The following is a 14,975-nucleotide window of genomic DNA, read 5'->3' as shown; positions in this document are numbered from 1 at the left end:
TTGCATTTCTATTACTAATGGTTGCTTTTTCCCTTTCTTTAACTTCATATATTTGGGATCCTATAGTATGCACTTCTTTTTGTCCAAATTAGTTAATTCAATATAATGTACTGAAGATTTATATACAACATTCAGTTCATAACTAGTTTGTTCTTTTAATTTGTTATATCATTTTCCATTTCATAAACATGATTTCACTCATTTTAATGATGATGGTGTTTTCATTGCTTCAATTGTGGTTTGGCTATGGAATAATATTATTCATATAATTCTTGTACATGTTTTGTGAACTTATGTGCATTTTTTGTGTTGTGCTAAGCCAAAGTAGTGGAATTTTTTGATTCATGTGGTGGGCATATATTGAACATTCATAAGTCTGGCCAAAAGTTTACTAAAGTATTTGAACCAATTTATCCATCTATCAACTGTTTATGAGAGATGGAATTGCTTACTTCTTCAATAACCTCAGCTGGTCACTACAGCAGAGTTGAGTGTGTAGTTGCTTGTCATTATTGCTTTCACATTCCTTGATGAATAATTATGCAAACAATAGCTAAGGAGCAAGAGATATGGTGTATGTTATATCCCTTCCCCCAGGATTTAGTACTGTGATTTGTGTCTAGGAACTACAGTATATGTTTATGGAGTAACTGAAATAAATTAATAAATAAAGATTTCAAAACTAGAAGGCAAGAAATGTACATTTTTCTTTATGTGTTAGGTTTCTATTTTTTCTGAAATAAATAACCACCAACTTAGTGGTTTAAAACAACATAAATTATTCTCTTACAATGATGGAAATCAGAAGTCCAAAATCAAATTGTTGGCACAAGTACCTACATTTCAAAGGCTTCAGGAATGAAAGTATTTATTTACCTTTTTCAGGTTGCAAGGCTTGTGTGAATTCTTGGCTCATTGTCCTTTCCTTGTATTACTCCAACCTCTTGTCTTGTTTTCACCTCTCCTGCTGATTTGATTCTCCTGCCTTTCTTATATAAGAACCTATATTTGCCAGCTTCATGTTCCAACAACAAAATACTTGAGGCAATTAAATGATGAGGAGAAATGGCAACACCATATTGTTTTCCTTAAAGGCCGTACCAATTTACATTTATATACCAACAATGTACCAGGGTTCCCTTTCTGCATTGTGTTTTATCCATCAAATATGTATAGCATTTTTATCATGGCCAAACAAAACCAATACTCCCTACACTCCTTATCATATTGTTAAAGAAGATGAATTTATGGAACAACCTTGAGGGGCCATTAGGATAGAGCATATAAATAGGTTTTGATTGAAGGAACCATGGTTCAAGGTGACTCAATATTTAACATGGAGTCTTTTTTATCTATCATCTATCTATCTGTCAATCAATCAATCTATCTGTTTATGTATCTATCTCTGTCTATCTGTCTTCATCATCATCTCATCATCTATCATCTATATATTTCTATTATCTATCTATCATTTATCTGTCTATCTATGTAGCTATCTATCTGTCTACCATCAACACAGAGTCTTGTACATTTAAAAGTATTTGGTTAGTGAATATGGTGAAATATTATGTACTCATGTATTAAAAGGGGAAAATGAGACCTGTTGAAACTATTCCAGGAATGCAGGGAGGAGGAAAAGGAGAATGATGGGTGGAATGAATTCAACTATGACACACTGTAAGAACTTTTGTAAATGCCACAATGTACCCCAAGTACAACAATAATGAAAAAAAAAAGCAACAAAAAATAAAAGTAATTGATTGTGGGTGATGGTTTTCTTTTGAAAAGTTTGGGGTTGGAGACATGGCTCAAGTGGTAGAGTGCCTGTCATACTATTTTGCAAGCATGAATCCTGAGTTCAATCCCCAGTACCATTAAAAAAAAAAAGAGGTCTTTATTTTATATACATTATTGCTAGTGGTTGTCCTAAGTACATTGCTTTGGTTTCATCTGCAATTTCCCTGGGAACCTGAACAATTATTATATTCAGGTGTTGAATTCTGTATACCAGTTCAAAAATAATTCCACTTTTAACTACTTTCTAAGAGATACTGTGTATATGCTATTGACTTCAATTTTCTATTTAAGGTTTTTGGCTCTTTACTGTTCTATATTAAAGTATGTTTTTATTTTTATATCAAATATAAGCCTTTCATGATATGTTAAAACAGCATGCTGTATTTTATACATATTTTCTCTTAAATTATTCAACATTTGGTTTTAATTAAATAAAATTCCTATTTGGTATGTTTTATTATCCTCAGGTGTACTTAAGGATATCTTAATGCTGGAAAGTGCATTAGTGGAGCATCAGTATGAAAAATACTATTAGATTATATATGTATATATATAATATATTTATATGAGATTACATAGTGATATTATCTCTTGCTAGCATTATTTGTTTTGCATGTTAATTTACTGTCTGTAAAATGAAGATAAACTAAAAAAATGTTTTAAATTTATTATTACATATGATGAAAAGTTATTAGATTCTAGTAATTTTCCAAATGGATCTCTGGCAATCATTGTCACTATAATAAAAGATAAAGCAATTAATAGTATTATTTAAGATTTAAATATCATGTTTAATATGAAATCCATTGTCCTAAAACCATTTGTCTTCATTGCTTTATTGTTTATATTAAAAAATGAAGGAGAGCAGGTCCTACATATCCATAGGTTACGCATCCTTGCGTTGAAACATCTATGGATGGAAAATATTGCACAGAAATTATACGTGTATGTATGTAAATGGAAAAAATGATACCTGTTGAAAGTGCTTGAGGAGTTCAGGGAGGAAGGATGAAAGAGAGCAGTGGAGGGGGTGAATTAAATATGATATATTTGATGCATTGTAAGAACCTTTGTAAATGCCACAGGGTATCCACACCCAACATAATAATAATAATAATAAAAATCTCAGTAAATAATGTTTGCACCTTGAGTTTTGTCACTAATCTGAGAGTCTAAGTCACAAAAATTGTTGATTTATTGACCAGAAAACAATTCAGAGTAATAAATTACAAAATAGGTCTCTTGTTCATAAAAAACATTATATGTGTAGTGAAAATGATCTCTTGTAATAATCATTCTCTGGTAATATTATTCTCTTGTGATAATTCCCTAAACAATACAATACAAAAACCACTGATGTAGATTTTATGCTGTGTTAGTTATAGTAAATAATCTGGAGATGACTTAAAGTGTGTGGAGGAGGCATGTAATTTATGTGCAAATAGTGCACCATTTAATGTGAGGGATTTGAACATTCATGCATTATGGTTTACTCATGTGATTTCTTGGAACCAACTCTTCAAGGATACTGAAGGACAACTGTATCACAGAATGGTTCTTGGAATAAAAAAGACACTCCAAAGCAAGAGTTAGAATAGACATATGCATAATTATTTATTCTCAAATATTAAGGTGGCCTCCATGGCTTTTTAATAAAACTTTATTAATGTTCGCTTAGGTGTGAAGTCATTCTTTGTTTCATGGAAGTTTATAATATTAAACTCTGATAAGTATAAACCTAATAAAAATTCTTTGCTAGGAAGCAAAGGATTAAAATCTTGAAGATACAGCTTATAGGTGGCTTATATATTTAAGGAAAACTTGATCATTCTACATTACCAACATTCCTTACTTCTTTAATCCTAACACAATTCTTTTGACTGAGTCACTGAAGCCCTGTTTGACTTGCTTGTTTCTCAAGGTGTAGATGAAGGGGTTCAGCATAAGAGCGATGGAAGTGGTGAGGACTGACACACCCTTGTTGATAGCCACAGCATCCTTTGCTGAAGACTTCACTTAGATGAAGACACAGCTTCTATAGGTGATGGAAATCACAATCATGTGGGAAGAGAAGGTAGAGAAGGCCTTTTTCCTTTGCTGGGCAGAAGGGAATTGTAGAATGGTCTTAATGATGTATGTGTAGGACAGAACTACACATACTAGGGTTATGATAAAGGTTAACACAGAACTGACTATGACCACCTGCTCTATAAACCATGTTTCTGTGCATGAGATTCTGAGGAGAGGGTATGCATCACAGAGGTAATGGTCAATAACAGGGTCACAGAACTCTAGATTTAGTCCCAAGCTAAGTGGGGGGAGTATGACCAAGAAACCAGCTGTCCAGCAATAAAGGACGAGTCTTCTACAGACCCTGGTGTTCATTATGGTCACATAATGCAAAGGTTTGCAGATGGCAATGTATCTATCATAGGACATGGTGGCAAGGAGAAAAAATTCTGTTACACCAAAAAGATCAATAAAAAAAATTTGAGTGAAACAACTGTCATAGGTGATAGTCTTATCACTAGCTGATATGTTGTACAAGTATCTGGGAATACAAGCAGTTGTAAATGAGATTTCTAAGAAGGAGAAATTTTGTAGGAAAAAGTACATGGCAGTTTTAAGGTGTGAATCCACGATGGTGAGAGAGATGATTGTGAGGTTCCCCGTTACACTCACCATGTAGGTCAGGAACAGGAAGATGAAAATGACAATCTGCAGTTGTGGGTTATCAGTCAGCCCCAGTAGGATAAATGTTGTTGTGTAGTTTCTCATAATTAAATCCTGACTTTTATTCAATCTGCCTCTATAATTCAGAAGATTTGGTTTGAAGAGAGTAGTGTTAACATCACATGGGAATAATCAGTGGCTCAATAAATTAGGCAAATGCATTTGACATACAAAATTTCCTTTAATTGTTTATAAATGATATCATTCATATAATAGATTCTGCCGTGGCATTTTTTGAAACATATTTTAACATCCTTGTACCCATGTTATTAAATACACACAAGAAAATCTTGTTTAATATATAGTCACATTCCCAAGCACTGCTTGCTTTTTAGGGTGGTAGTGGGAGTGGAGTTTGAACTTAGGGCTCTGCACTTGCAAAGCAGGCACTTGAGTCACACCTCCAGTTCATTTGCATTGGTTATTTTGGAGATGGATCTTGCAAACAATTTGCCTGACTGGCCTTGGACCATAATCCTGATCTCGTGAGCCGTCAGCACCTGGCATTGTTTGCTTTTGCTGGAATTTCACTTTATCAGATAAAAATGGAAATATAAATAGTTCCTTCAATATTTTATTTTATAAAACTAAGTTAGTTCATATATATCGACATATCTCTGTTTAGTAAAACATGTAGCCCATGATAACTAATACACTCAATCTTGTATGTGCTAGTCCTCATCATTTTCTTTTTGATATCACCATGCATTCACTCTTTACCATATTGTAATCACACTTCTGCTCCAACCTGTCTATTGAAATGCTTTTTGTGGGCAAAAGAATTAAAACCCTCTTTTTTTCATATGATCTAGCAGAATTATGTATGTAGAATGTGTAATTTTGCATAACACTTTCTCATAACATTACGTACATATTTTTCCTCTTGTCTTTTTATTTCTCATTTCTGGTGTTACTTTTTCACTCTGTTCTCTGTTGTATTCATAAGTCTATGTCTCCCCTTGTAATTCCTTTCAATTTAGCAATAACACTCTCAGTGGACATTTTCTCAAATTCCCAATTACTTAATGTCTGAAAATAATTGCTCTCCCAAATCTCAGGAATGTAGCCTAGGACACTATAAAAATAAAATTGTCCACACTTCATTCCTACTTAGATTCTCTGAGTTTACTATAATTAAACAAATATGTTTGGTCAGGTCTCTTTATTTGGATACTCTAGATAGAGTAGTTTTTCCTTCAATAATTTTTCCTCACTTCTCTCTGTTCTCTCGTCCCACTTCCATCTGGCATGTACTCAGTGATTGGTTTTACAGTGCAAGCATTTATTCTTCTGGAAACCCAATGAAACTCTAGTAGATAGTAGACTGCCATTCAGAGCAACTGATTATCACTCCTATCTTACTTTTCTGACAGGGTATATTGTTTTATGTTTCAAAGTGAAGCTGTTTAATGAGAACAGCACCTAGTAAGTACCAGTTCCACATATATATTCAATGTCTAAAAATTTGCTGGTAAAAATTTAAGTCAAATTTTCCACCTGAAGGTTTGTTATTATTTTGTTTTTGGATTTTTCTAAAAGTTGCTTGTATTTTAAGTTACTTATTTAATTTGATATATTATAACATTTTGACTATTTTTGAGGTTTGTTTTGAATTACTGCATTATATTCAATACCTTCAGTCCTGAAAAAGCAATAATTGCCTTCTCCTCCTTGCCTAAATTCCTACCAGAGAAATAGTTATGTGTCCACTGGTAATGATTTTGCTTCACATTTGCATCTATTGGTAAAGTATTAAAACCAGAAGCCAGGAGATTTGCAGTTATAAATTTATGACCAAATTGTCTTTGCATTTTTTCTTAGCTAACACAAACTAAATATTTCATTAACTACTCAAATATTTTCAAATTTGGATCAGTATTTCCACTAAAGGAATATTCACTACTTTTTTTTTCTGAGGGATCCAATTTATTTATTTGAAAAGTATGTGTGCATGCCTATATATTCTTTAAAATATTTCTTCCATGTTGAGGGGAGGGCAGTTCCAGCTCAGATCAGTTGTCTAAATTCCAAAGTTAAATTCTTGGAGTTGTAGTCATTATTATAGAGAAAGGGCATGCACTTGCTTGTGGTTTGCTTGAGAACTCAGATGTTCCCATGGGTTGCAGGTCCATGCATGACTTTTACAACTGATCTTGCAGTGAAACGTCACTTCTGCAGCCCACCTCTCTCCCTGACTCTGTTTCTTCTTTATGTATAGAGATCTTTGCTTTTCTGTGACCACTAATATAGTCCTAGTGATTGAGTAGTCTTCAGCTATAAACTCACTTTTTCTTCTAGTCATAGAAACTTTACTTCTATGATAACTCTTATATTATAATGTAATATTGATATTATTATGTTTCAATTTAAAATATTTAAAATTTGATTTCTAGTGAGATGATGCATGTGGCCTAAATGTTGAGTTGATTTTTTTTGCAGTGCTAGGTTCAGACCTAGGGCCTTATGTATACTAAGCAAAGACTCTACCACTGAGCTGCATCCCCGCCCCACATTTTATGTACATTTTTTGTTGGAGATGGTGGTTATTGCTGCTTCATGTTGTTCAAATTATACTCCCATTATATGGCTTCCTATTGCTGTTATATAAATATTATCATACCAATGAATACAAATTATATGAGCAGTGCTTTCTATAAATGACTTCATTAATATACATACTAAAACTCGCATATCTCAGGTTTATACAATCATGAAAAATCTATTTTCCACGGACAAATATGACCAATTTTACAAAAACTACAACTGAAATGTATTTACGCTTCTGACAGTTAATCAGATCTTCCTCTATGAGTCATTGACCTATAATTATTCTCACAGCTACAGTCTTTAAAATGAAGATAGTATTGAAAATCAACTTGGAAATTTTTTCTTACTACTAATTGATTCTGTGACCACACTTACAGAAAACTTGAGAGACATGAATTTTCTATCTTCAAATAATGATGCAAACTTCCTCATAGGTAGATGTGCCTTTGTAAGCTCAGAAAATATTTTTTCTTTGTTTTCCATTATCAAAAATGAATGCTGGTGCAAAGGAACTTAACAATAGCTGTGAAAGAGCTGATATTCTGGACTGTCTTTGCTATTAGAGATATTTTCCCAATGTATAATTTGGTACTATTTCCCAAATAGTAAATGGAAAAGTCCTGGAAAACCCAGGTTCAAAAATTACTGAAGAATCATCTGTGTAATGAGCTTTGGGGAAAATGCCCACATCAAACACAACATATTAGCAAAAGGGATACAGCCTTTAGAGACTGGAGAAAGTGCCAGAATAATTTAAAATCAATTTTGTAGGGTACTTAAAGGACTGGTAGAAAAAACGACAAAGATCCAATTAAAAGAAAAACTTAGTCCAGTTTCATTTAATTACTTCTATCCTGTAGACAGCTGAAAACTTACATAGTCCTATGATACATTTGATAAAATAATGGAAAAAAAACCACAAGGAAAAAGAACAAGGAATGTAACTTTTTAAAAGTTACCAAATCCTTCCAATCCTTTTCTCCACCCAATACATTCATATATGTCACATGTAAATTTTTATTAAGGCATGAACATTAAATTAAATAAGCACAAATATTGAAGTACGTGCATTGTCACATATGATTTTAAACTTACATATTCGTGGATCTATTTTTAACTTAATGATCATTATGTATCATTTTAATTTCATTGAACTTCAGTCCACTATAGTAATGAAACTTTGTTGTATATTTATGCTTTTCTGATATAACCATGTTGCAATGCAGTTCTATAGTTTTCTACCTGTGTTAGACCATGTTAGATTCTTTTCCGTTTTTCATAATTATAACAAATCCCACCAGAGGAATTTTTGTTCAAATTAGATTTTATTTTTAGAACTGTTCTTGTTAAATAGTATGGAATAACTAAAATTCCCCTTCAAGTCAAGAATATGAGTGCTTTTGTGTATGCACTTCTGTCATGAATATGCATCCTTTTCCTTATAGAGTGTGGATATTGTTACCTTAATTTGAAGACTTTGAGTAATAATTTATATAGAACATCACATATCAATTTTGTTTGTACAATTTGACAAACAAATTAACCTCTGTAACCAGCTCCTCAAAAAAGACACAACATTTCATCACCTCCAAATGCATCTTTATGTCTGTTCTTATCATTTACTCTACACCAGGCTCCAGACAGAACGTGATCTGCTTCCTATCATAATCAATTCAATTTATAATAAGTCTATTGTTCTGTTTTTTGGAGTTTCTTATGAAAGGAATTATGCAGTATATATGCTTTTGAGTCTGGTATCTTTCACTTAGCACAGGTTTTTGAACTTTACTCTTTATCTATGTATCTAACCACTGTGGAAATCAGTATAGAGGTTCTTTAAGAAACTCAAAAAGAGAACTACCATGTGATCATGCTATACCACTCTTGGGAATATATCCAAAGGAATGTAAATCAACATACAAGACAGATATCTGCTCACCCATGTTCAGAGTAGCACTGTTTATAATTGCCAAGACATGGAATTAGCCTAAGTGCCCAACACCTGATGACTGGATAGAGAAAATGTGTTCCATATATACAATGGAGTATTGTTCAGCAATAAAGGAGAATGAAATGATGTCATTTGCAGAAAATGGATGGAAGTGGAGATTATCACTTTGCTCATAATATATCTGATATTGTCTAGATTCTGCATATGTTTTCACTCATAAGAACAATCTTGCCAATAACAATAATAATAATAATAATAATAATAATAATAATGGTATGACATGAGTATAAATGGGAAACAATTCCATTTACAATAGCCTCAAAAAAATCAAATACCTAGGAATAAACTTAACAAAAGATGTAAATGACCTCTATCAAGAGAATTACAAACCACTGAAGAAAGAGATTCATGGAGATTACAGAAGGTGAAAAGATCTCCCATGCTCATGAATTGGCAGAACCAACATAGTAAAAATGGCTATATTACCAAAAGCAATCTACATGTTCAGTGAAATTGCCATAGAAATCCCAATGACATTCATCACAGATTGAAAAATCTACCCTAAAGTTCATTTGGAAACACAAAAGACTGCTAATAGCCAAGGCAACACTGAGCATAAAGAGCAATGTTGAAGGTATCACAATACCTGACTTCAAAGTATAATACAGAGCCATGTGAATAAAAGCAGCATGGTACTGGCACAAAAACAGATATGAAAACCAGTGGAACAGAATAGAGGACCAGGATATGAATCCACATAGCTATGACCACCTGTCTGGGGGATTGGTATCAGAGGGAAGGGGGAAGATGTGAGGAAAGATGTGGGAGGGTGAATATTGTACACATATTCTGTACATGAAACCGGAATTTTGGACCATGGCCCAAACTCCTGAGATTCCATATGCCAGGTCCAGCCACCCACCCCTAAATGCCAGGTAAAGAGGCATGGTGAGGGCAGAGAAACCACTCAGTTTATCCTCAGCCATCTTTGGGGTACAGACATGAGCAATACATTTAAATAGACAAAAGAACTGGGGACAGAAGACCAGTCACAGATGTGGTCATCACTGGCAAAACAGTCTTGGTCAGGTAGGTGGTCTGGTTCAGTTTTGGGAAGTTATTACCTGGAGGGAGTAATCTGGTTCCTGTTTGAGAGGATTACTCTGGTTTGGGATGTGAATTGTTCTCACTGGGAGGGTGGCAGCTCCAGGTGGCTCAGGTTCCTTGTCATAAAGATGTTATCAATTCTGTCTTTTCTGGAATCCAAGGCAATTGCAAAATGACTGCAAAGAGACTGGCTTAAAATAAAAAACACACTAAGATTCTACCTCACTCCTGTTAGAATAGCTATCATCAAGAACACCACTAACAACAAATGTTGGCAAGGATGCTGAGGGGAGAAAGGAACCCTCATACACTGCTGGTAGGAATGTAAGCTAGTACAACCACTCTGGAAAACAATATGGAGCCTTCTTAAAAAACTAAAAATAGATCTGCCATATGATCCAGCAATACCACTCCAGGGGATACCTGAAGAAATGCGATTCAGGTTGTTACAAAGGCACCTGCATCCCATGTTTTTTGCAGCACTATTCACAATAGTCAAGCTATGGAAAGAGGCAAGATGCCCCACTACCAATGAATGGATTAAGAAAATGTGGTATTTATACACAATGCAATTTTTTTCAGCCACAAAGAATGAAATTTTGTCATTCATAAGTAAATGATGGAACTGGAAGACATCATCTTAGGCGAAGTTAGCCAGGCTCAAAAGTCAAAAATTGCATTGTCTCCCTCATATGCAGATCATAGACCGCTCAAACTGCAGTAATATTATTGGACATGGGTCACATACTAAGGGGAATAGGGAAGGGGAAGGAAACCTAAAACTTGACTGTGGTTGATGTGCTCATTGTAGAGGACCAAATATAGTAATCTTAAACTGGCAGAGGTCACTATGGGAAGGGATCAGGAAGTAGCGAAGAGGTCTGGTAGAGATGAACCAATGTGGGTTGCAATACACATGTGCATGGAAGCAACACTAGGAATCTCTCTGTATAGATATCTTTATCTCAAACTAGCAAAAAATGCTATATCTTTCTTATTATGTTTTAAGTTTTCTCTTCAACAAAATCAGAGAACAAGAGGGCTGAACAGGTTCTGCCTGGAAGTGAGGTGGGGGAGGGGGAGGTGGCCCAAACAGTGTATGCACATGTGAGTAAGTGGGAAAAATGACAAAAATAAATATATGAATATAAAACTAATAAAGCTTTTTTTGCTAGAAAGCAAAGAATTAAAATCTGGAAGATACAGCTTATCAGTGGCATATACATTTAAGGAAAACTTGATCATTCTACCTTAACAAAATTCCTTGCTTCTTTAATCCTAGCACAATTCTTTTGACTGAGTCACTGAAGGCCTGTTTGACTTGCTTGTTTCTCAAGGTGTAGATGAAGGGGTTCAGCATAAGAGCGATGGAAGTGGTGAGGACTGTCACACCCTTGTTGATAGCCACAGCATCCTTTGCTGAAGACTTCACTTAGATGAAGACGCAGCTTCTATAGGTGATGGAAATCACAATCATGTGGGAAGAGAAGGTAGAGAAGGCCTTTTTCCTTTGCTGGGCAGAAGGGAATTGTAGAATGGTCTTAATGATGTATGTGTAAGATAGAACTACACATACTAGGGTTATGATAAAGTATAACTCAGCACAAACTAGTATCATTTGTTCTAAGAGCCATGTTTCTGTACATGAGATCTTGAAGAGGGGGTATGCATTGCAGATGTAATGGTCAATAACACCAGAGTCACAGAATTCCATATTTAGTCCCAGGCTAAATGGTGGCAGTAGGATCAACAACCAGCTGTCCAAAAATAAAGGATGAGTCTTCTACAGACCTTGGTGTTCATGATGGTCACATAATGCAGGGGTTTGCAGATGGCAACATATCGGTCACAGGACATGGTGGCAAGGAGAAAAAAATTCTGTTATAGCAAAAAGATCTGTAAAAAAAATTTGAATGATACAACCATCATAAATGATTGTCTTATAACCTGCTGATATGTTGTACAAGTATCTGGGAATACAAACAGTTGTAAATGCGATCTCGAAGAAGGAGAAATTTTGTAGCAAAAAGTACATGGCAGTTTTAAGGTGTGAATCCACGATGGTGAGAGAGATGATTGTGAGGTTCCCAGTTACACTCAACATGTAGGTCAGGAAAAAGAAGATGAAAATGACAACCTGCAGGTGTGGGTCATCGGTCAGTTCCAGTAGGATAAATGTTGTTATAGTGTGGTTTCTCATAATTGAATCCTGATTTCTATTGATTCTACAGCTATAATTCACAAGTATTTGGTTGGAAGAGAGTACTGTTAACATCACACTGCAATAATCAATGGCTCAACAAATTATGCAAATGCATATGATACACAAAATTTTCTTTAACTTGCTTATACATGATATAATTTCATATAACATAGATTGTCAGTGGCATTTTAAGAAATTTTAAAAGATGTTTTAAAAAAATCAGAACACTTATCCATACCATACTCCAACATGAGCGATTTTCATCACTTTTATTCTAATTTGTATTTTATCAGTATACAAATGGGAAATGTCCATTTGTTCTATTTTTCTATTAACTGAAGATGAAGCCTAAAGTCACGCCTTTTACTTTTTGAATACTTTAATATATAGCTTTGTAGGTAGGCTTTTGATGAAGTACAAAAATTGCAAAAATATTATGAGAATACTACAGGCTTTCTACATCAAATACAGTGTTAATATCCAGAATATAGAATACACTCAAAAACTTCCTGACAAAACAAATAATCCAATAAAAATGGACAAATGATCTGAATAGACACTTCTCAAAACAAGAAAAATTGACTGCCAACAAATATATGAAATAACACTCAATGTCATTAATCACAAATCAAAACTAGTGAGTTTTGATCTCACCCAGTTAGAATGGCTACTATAAAAAAATGTTGGAGAGGATGTTGAGAAAAAGGAACATTATATTCCCAATGTTGGTGGGAATTAAATCAGTCCAGCCAGTGTGGAAGGCTCCTCAAAAAACTGAAAATAGGATGATTTCCATTTCTTGGGTATATATCGAAAGATTGAGATTGGCATATTAAAGAGATAACTTTGTGCACATATTTACAACAGTTAAAATATGGAATCAGCTCAGGTGCTTATCAACAGATGAATAGATAAAAGAAATTGTGGTATTATTATTCAATTGTATATTATTTTACCATAAAGAAGAATGAAATTCTGTTATTTGCAGAAAAATGATGGAACTAGAAGGCATCATGTTAAATGAAGAAAACCAGACACATAAAGACAGGTGCTGTATGTTCTAAAATGAAGCTGAAAATGTTGACCTGAATATAGAATAGTGATTACTAGAGTTGGGAAACGTTTTTGGAGGGGGAGAGTGAATAATGTGCAGTTGAATTGATCAGTTCATGAGTGGAAATGTCACACTTAACTCATTAATATCTATAACAAATCCATGTAATTGCAAAAAGAAAAATATTACAAAAAGATCATTGGTCCTAGTATTATACTATTTAAAAAGCTTATGTGTTCATCTTTGAACAACTTTCTCCTCATTTTCTCTTTACCTCTCTCTTCCTCATGACTACTGTTACTCCAAATTTACCATCATTGCCTACTGTTGTGCAGCATACACTGCTTTAATGAGAATTTTTTTTGTTCAGAATGTTGATATGTTGAATGTGGCATACACAGGGTGGTGTGTGACTTTGTTAAATCATTTAATTGTTTTTATGTTTCAACTTGTTTAACTGAGATCAAAACACAATCTAACATGTTGGTACCAATGTCATTAAGCACACACGAAAAGTCAGGTTTAATATGCCCTCACATTCCCAAGCACTGCTTGCTTTTATTGGGAGGGTGTGGGACTGGGCTTGAACTCAAGGCTTTGCACTGCAAAGCAGGGACTTGAGTCACACCTTGCATCCATTTTGCTCTGGTTGTTTTGGAGATGGGGACTTGCAAACTATTTGCCTGGCTGGCCTTGATCCACAATCATGTGCTCAGTTTTCTAAGTAGCTAGGATTACAGGCATGAGCCACCAGCATTTGGTACTGTTTGCTTTTGCTGGAATTCTGTTTTGTCAGATAAAAATGAAAATATGAAAGATACACTTCATATTCTATTTCTTAAAACTAAGCTAGTCTGTACATAAATCTCTACATGTCTCTATCTCCTTTAGTAATATGTAGCCCATGATAACTAAAACACTTAATCTTGTATGTGCTAGTCCTCATTAATTTCTATTTGATAGTCATCATTCATTTATTCTTTACCATATTGTAATCACACTTCTGCTCCAACCATACTATTTAAATGTATTTTTGCCCAAAATATATTAAACCTTCCTATTTTGGGTATAAACTAGTAGGCAACTTGATGCAGAATGTGTACTTTTTCATAACACTTTCTCATAACAATCTTAACATTATATACATATTTTCTCCTATTGCCTTTTTAGTTCTCACTTCTGGTGTTGCTTTTTCATTGTATTCTCTATTGTGTTCATTTGTCGCAGTTTTCCCTCTTAATTCCTTTTAACTTAGCAATAAACATTCTCAGTGGACATTTTCTCAACTCCCTAATGACTTAATGTCCAAAAATGACTGCTCTTCTGAATTTCACAAATGTAGCCAAGTATACTTCAAACATAAAATGGTCCACATTTAATTCCTACTAGTTTATTTTATTAAATAAATATGTTTGGTCAGGTGACTTTACTTGAATTATCTACATAGAGTAAATTTTTCACGGGGTACACGTTCCCCAATTCTCTCTGTTCTCTCAGCACCAGTTCCACCTGGCATGTACTTAGTTTTTCAGTGAAATCATTTATTCTGCAAACCTAATGAAACTCTAAGAGAGAGTACAGTG

The 14,975-nt window shown here is 34.1% G+C and overlaps 2 pseudogenes; both read right to left on the bottom strand.

The window, feature by feature from the left end:
- Window positions 1-3,645: 3,645 nt before the first annotated feature.
- On the bottom strand, window positions 3,646-4,575 carry LOC109674789 (olfactory receptor 6C2-like; annotated as a pseudogene).
- Window positions 4,576-11,381: 6,806 nt separating this feature from the next.
- LOC109674791 (olfactory receptor 6C2-like) lies at window positions 11,382-12,335 on the bottom strand (annotated as a pseudogene).
- Between the last annotated feature and the right edge of the window lie 2,640 nt (window positions 12,336-14,975).

The sequence above is a fragment of the Castor canadensis genome, chromosome 8, assembly GCF_047511655.1.
Source record: "Castor canadensis chromosome 8, mCasCan1.hap1v2, whole genome shotgun sequence".
Taxonomy (NCBI): Eukaryota; Metazoa; Chordata; class Mammalia; order Rodentia; family Castoridae; genus Castor; species Castor canadensis.
Note: the sequence above shows the minus strand (reverse complement) of the source record. Positions and strands in the feature narration are given on the sequence as shown.